Genomic DNA, 6,416 nt, shown 5'->3' with positions numbered 1-6,416 from the left:
TCCTGCACGGGTGCGAGTCATCTGCGAAGTTACAACAATAAGCGAATATTGGTTGATGTCAAAAGATTGCAGATGAATTTATAATTGTGCCAAACTGAAATTACTGGAGACAATCTCAAATTCATACAATAAAAATAGAGGCATAATAATTCATTCTCGCAACATGACACCACCAATTTGATCACTTATCTGACTCATAGCACGTCAACATTCAAATCATGATCACTAATAAATTAACTGGAATTTGCATTAGCATTTAACCAAACATGCTATAGTCATGCAAATAACAATATTACATGATAGTCTAATCACCAACACCAAATTTAAACTACAGGTCCATTACATAACCAGCGATGATACATCAAGCATTTCTACTAAGTACTAGGCGATCTAATCCTCATCATGATCACTATCGAGGTTAGAGATAGGATCATCTCCTTCCTCAGGCTCCACTTCTTACTCGTCCTCATCTTCATCTTCCTCCATATTAGGACCATCTTCTTCCCCATCAAGGATTGGGTTCAGCTGGTTGTTCAAATAATGCACCTCATGCTGAAGGTCCATTACTCGAAGCTGAGCTTGTGCAAGCTACTGACGTAAGCCCCTTTCAGCACGGTCCTGTGCGTTACTCATGTCGCGGTGCCTATCTCGTTCTATCCTTGCTGCAGCGGCATGGTTGTTTGCTGCATCTTGTTGGCGTATAGCTGTGGATGCCTCGGCACGGGCGGCCTCCAACTGCTCCTATAGTCCTACAAGCAATGCTTGATCATCAGCTCTTGCTTCTTGGGCTGCTGCTCTTTGTTGATCCACTTGCTCCATTTGGGTATGGAGATGGCCCAAAGCTGCATAGGCTTGGTTAGATTCCCATCGGGCTTTACTTGTTGCTTTCTTATGCTTGCGCACACACTTCTTGAGCTTATGTTGTGTGGCTTCAGCTCTCATGAGCTTGTCCATGCAAGTGGTGTATGATTCCTGCCAGAAATCCCTGGTGTCCTGGCATGTACAAAACATCTTCATCACCATAAACATGGCACTCATAGTGGGACTAGAGCTATTCGCCCGCTCATCCCGGTCTCGGATCAATGCATTGTGGTTGCGTTGTTCCCATATTGCTGTGGACAGATCCACCCAAGGAAACATACCCGCGGCACTGCCGGTAAGTGCATCCCCATGCTGCTGACAAATTTGACTCAAAACCTCAAAGACCACTACTTGGGCAGCCTCCTAAGGAGTTTTCCCTTCCGATTCCGCCTTCCACTCCTGCCAGAAGGGTGCCTGTGTGCGGGCTAGTATAGTTAGCCACACCTCATACCATGGCTGTCCCTCCAAGTACTCTTCATTCCAATGATAAAGGGGTGGTTCATGGTACCCCGCAAAGTGCAAAACTCTCCACAGTAGAGTAGAAGTTCTAAAAACCATCAGGAAATTCTCACATCCAACTGGTGCTGCCATCTGTACCATCAACATGTACAACTTTTTGTGAGATAAGGCCATAATGGATAAGAGTTACATAACCGAGTAAGAAATTTATAAGGGGAGGAACAATGTACTTATTTGAATGATAATTATCATGATGCATGCTCGTTCCGTACGTCCTCACAAACTTAGGAAAAATTATTTCTAACGACAAATACGGTGGCATACATATGTTCTCTCATATATAGCGTAACTAGTTGAGCTACACGTTTCGTTGTTAGTGTACCTGCATAAGAGTTTCATTTTAGCCCTAACCCATAATTAAATATGCAGAATGTAAATCTAAATACTTTCATATATGTATACCCATACATATACTTCCATATCAAAGATACCCGATAACAGTTTATACCCACAATTAAATACGCACCACATACACACACAAGCATGCATACATAGTCGTACCAAAGCTAACTCTCCTCGACCGCATGCTCACATCTTGCGGTCATGCCACTCATCAACTTACCTTGGCGTAGAGGCATTTGATCCATACATTACCATTCAAATGAATGGCATCCATACAATAGCACGTCGTATGGACGACGAAATTAAAACTCGCATGTTAGTACTTAGATAGCCACCTAGTAGTCCTTAATTTGGGCATAAGGAAAGTGATCACTGGCACACTTTAGATTTCAAATACCTATTTATATAGCTATTAGTTGCTAGAAAGGGTTTTGGAAAACAAAAACTTTTGTTTTAAATACACATGTGACAATTAACGTTGAATCTTTCTCTGATACCAGCTGTCGCAGAACCGACCAATTTATAAGAGTACAAGTACAATGGCAGCCTGCAAGCGGTCGCACGATCATACTTGAACCCATATAAACCCGGTAGTCCATCGAGTACCACGACGGGTCTCGATAAAAACGATTTACAACAACCAAGATCGTACATGATTCAACATACATGTCACATATTATATAAGGTTCACAGATACATTTTCATCATCAGAGTATGAAACAAAGTTATTACAAACCAAGTTTGATAGAAAATAGCGGAAGCAAATTAAGTTTGAAAGCAGCATTTGCCAACATAATTTAATACAGTGCCATAATACGATCACAGTCCACAAAAGCATGTAGAGGGATTAATAAAGAAGCCTACCCAAGGCTTACTCCTCATCCACATCGGGATAGAAGCAACTCTTGCAATAACCATGATACACAGTGCCATCTGCAACAATGGGAAATAAACCCTGAGTACGAGAAGGTACTCAGCTAGACTTACCCGTCATAAACCATAAATAAAATAACTCCAAGGATTATGCAAGGCTGTATAAGTGGAGATAGCTTGACAATATTTTGCATAGAAAGCGATTAACTTAATTGTAAAATTATAATTCTGTTATCAAGTTATTTATATCTATCCATCTCTAAATTAGCAACTATCCTGTGCCAAACATGTGGTATATCATTTTAAGAACATACAATAGTAACCAAAGCAGGTATTGTAATTCCATGTTTATCCGAACCATCATATTCCATAATACAATTACTACGAGGTTGGAGCTAGCCAAGTGTCTCACTATTCAGGAGAGACGGCGATTTGAATCGATTTCAACCAGCTGGGAATTTATTCCTAACACAAACCCGGGTCTACTAGCCACGGTAGCCTAAGGTCACCTTTGGTACAACTCAAGTACACATTTCATGGGTTCGCCCAGCGCCGCACAATCAGGGACAACCAAATGCCAGGACGTTTAGGCCTTGCCTGCCCTTGGGCTCAGTCTGGCTCCCCACACATCCTTACTACCATCCAGAGTGTGCACTCTTACAAAGCGGGGCTCAGTCTGAGTTGAGCTACTCGGCTTCATGGTCGAAACGAGTTATCCGGTCAGCTAAGTGATAGGCATGCGTTCAATCTTGTCAAAAGGTCCAACAACGGTATGGTCCTTAATCGGCACAGACGGAATCATATGAGTGAACTTACCATAGACTTCGCCCAGCCTCGATTTATATTACCCCATGGTTCTTTTCCACGATAGCAAATATAGCCAACCGTGCTTCGGTATCCACCTATATCTCGTAGGTGACAGGAATCACATGACTTCTACCGGTCTAAGCATGGCTAAGCATATATTCGATCTTAGACCTACATAGGGTTAAAGGTATATTTCTGGACAAGGAAAATATCTGCATCGAGGGGTTCCAATCAACTCTTATAACCTAATGCATCAATCATAAAGGACTCGAGTAATATTTTGTAAAACATTGGGAGACTTAGAATGCTCTGGGGCTTGCCTTTCAGAAAGGAAGTGGGGCGGTGGTCAGGGCACTTCGGAAGCTTTTCTGTGGTCTGCTCCTCTTCTTCGGGAGCTGTGGCTTGAGGAATCTCCTGCTGGTCCCCTTCCTCTCCTTCGTTGAATTCCAGCAACGTTATCTCCTCTGTCGATCCTATATGCATGGATATGGCATAAGGTATTGCGAATGCATACATGCTGACAAGTTTAGTATGCTGATACATGATGAATGCATTCATGTAAGTATTCTTAATAGCATGGTGTTAACGTAATAATAGTGTATCACATTTTACTGAGTATGTGCATATCTCTTCTTGATGACTTAATCAAACACTCCAACAATTCATTTACTATATCACAAAACAATAGCTATTTGTTTTACTCATAACTGAAGTTCTACTTATCCAAATGCTATGATCTTGGACTTTCTAGAAAGCTTATAAAATTGTCTACAATTCTCATTTAATCACCAAAAGCTATTTCGCAATCTATCCTAACCAAAACAGACAATCAATCCAGTGCTGTCCAGAAATTTTATAGAGCAAGAATTTCGGAATACTAACTTTAAACAGCTATAACTCCTAAACCCTTTGGCCTATTGTCCTGAAATTTTGACACAAGATATATAAAGAAGTTACCTACAACTTTGTTTATTAGCCATTTTTACAGCAAACATCATTCTCACTATGCAACATACCAAATCACAGAATCTGTCCAAAAACTCATCTCACCCGAATTATAAAGCAACGATATTTCTACTGCATATAAACATTCCAAATTTGACCTCACTAATTATACCTACAGTACAAGGATATCAAATACACTCAAGAAAACATAATGGCCATGACCAAACTATTTATTTAAAAGCCTTTATCAATTTACTAAGATACTTAGGCTAAATAATAAACATATACCAAATGTACATCATAAATTCTTAGAAATTTATAGTGGCTTACTAGTGCTGCCAATAGACTGCTGTAAAAGTTTCATGCCATTTTACTAAGTAAAACACCCTATGCAAAAATGACAAGGCATAAAGGCTTAAAATAATATAAATAGGAAACCCTAGTGAAAAAGTGTCAAGCAACAGATTTTATATTTTTCATAAATGCTATACTTCCTAAGGAACACTACAAAATTTGGTTCACAATATTTGGATCTCTACAACCCTACTTGTCATTTTTCAAAGTTTGCAACGAAACTGAATACAAATGAACTAGCTTTCTCCATTGAGTCACTGACAGCTGGAGCCCTCGGTTCAGTCGACCCCGCACGTCAGTTACGGCAATACAGAGCGCGGCGCGGGACAACCGAAGTTCACCGACGGTGACCCTCTCCGGCGATGGCACCGACCCAACAGTGATCCCCATGACCTCCCACACCTATTGAGCTGACAAGCTGGACCTATTGCCGGAGCTAAGCATGGCGGCGGCGCTACACCGGCGGTGACCGCTACGACTGGATCTAATGAGTCTACGAGCTGCTGCACACGACGGCGGTTCTAGAGTATCAACCACTATGGCGAAAGGCGGTCGGAGGCGGTGCGGCCACGATGACTTACCGAGCGTGGTTAGTAAGCAAATGTGGGCGCGGTGAGACTCTGGGATGATGGTGGAGTGGCTGCGGTGCTCGACGGATGTGGCATGGTGCTCGGTGGAGGTGGCGCGGTGCTCGGTGGAGTTGGCGCGGTGCTCGATGGAGTTGGCACGATGATGCGGTGGAGTTGCAACGGCACTACAGCGATAGCGGAGGAGCGACGTGACGCGGCGCAAGGCGAGTGGGGTGGCCGGCAATGGTGACTGCTACACTGTCCGTTGCTCTGTCTGCTACGAGTGGCGAAGAAAAAGGCAGAGAGCGAAATGAGAGCGTGGGGATGAAGCGGGCGAGTGCTAGGGATGATAAAGGCATGCTGTGGCTCAACATGGCCTGGCTGCTTAGACTGGCGGTGATGCGTGACTTCATTCCCTCCACGCGGTGGCCATGCTCTATTGTCGGTCGGCCACTGAAGACTGAACGAGTTGGCCATCAGAGCCCCGAACCGAGCCTGACGACACGATTTGAAGCAGTTAAATCTCCTAATCCGTAGCTTGTTAGTGCAAACAACCTAAACAGAACTCGTAGCCCTAAGTACCAGCTCCAATTACTCTTAAAGAATCATATGCTAATTCTCAACCAATACCGAGTAATATCATCTCAAAGTCAAGCTTGTCAAACTATCAGTGCACATGACAGAAAATTTTTGCTAAGCGTTGGAAACAGTGAATTGTTGAATCTTGTGAGCCTAATTCAAGCATGTTAGGAGCTAAACTAGTCTATGACCCAAAAATAAAAGTTGTCCCTCTCATCCAACACTACAACTTTACTTTAATGCACACATCCATGCAAAGTCTCTATCATATAGTTCAAACTTGGTCAAACCCATTACATTCAAATGATGACTCATACTTGAACTATGACCTAGTGACCAAATTAGCCCTAGCCATGAATACCAAAGTTGCTCATAATGACACTCTAAACATGTTCAAGCTATTTATAAGGTCACACAATCATTTCATACAATGGTTACACACAAAGCTTTCTAGATCACCTTCGTAGCATCACTTAAGTACTTGATCATGCAAAGTGATCTTCATGAACCATGTTCCATTAGTCATTCTAATTATAGCTATGATGTTTTAGTGACTCACATCCCCAT

This window comes from Miscanthus floridulus, unplaced genomic scaffold, assembly GCF_019320115.1.
Source record: "Miscanthus floridulus cultivar M001 unplaced genomic scaffold, ASM1932011v1 fs_477_2_3, whole genome shotgun sequence".
NCBI classification, from domain to species: Eukaryota; Viridiplantae; Streptophyta; class Magnoliopsida; order Poales; family Poaceae; genus Miscanthus; species Miscanthus floridulus.
This window is presented reverse-complemented; position numbering follows the sequence as displayed.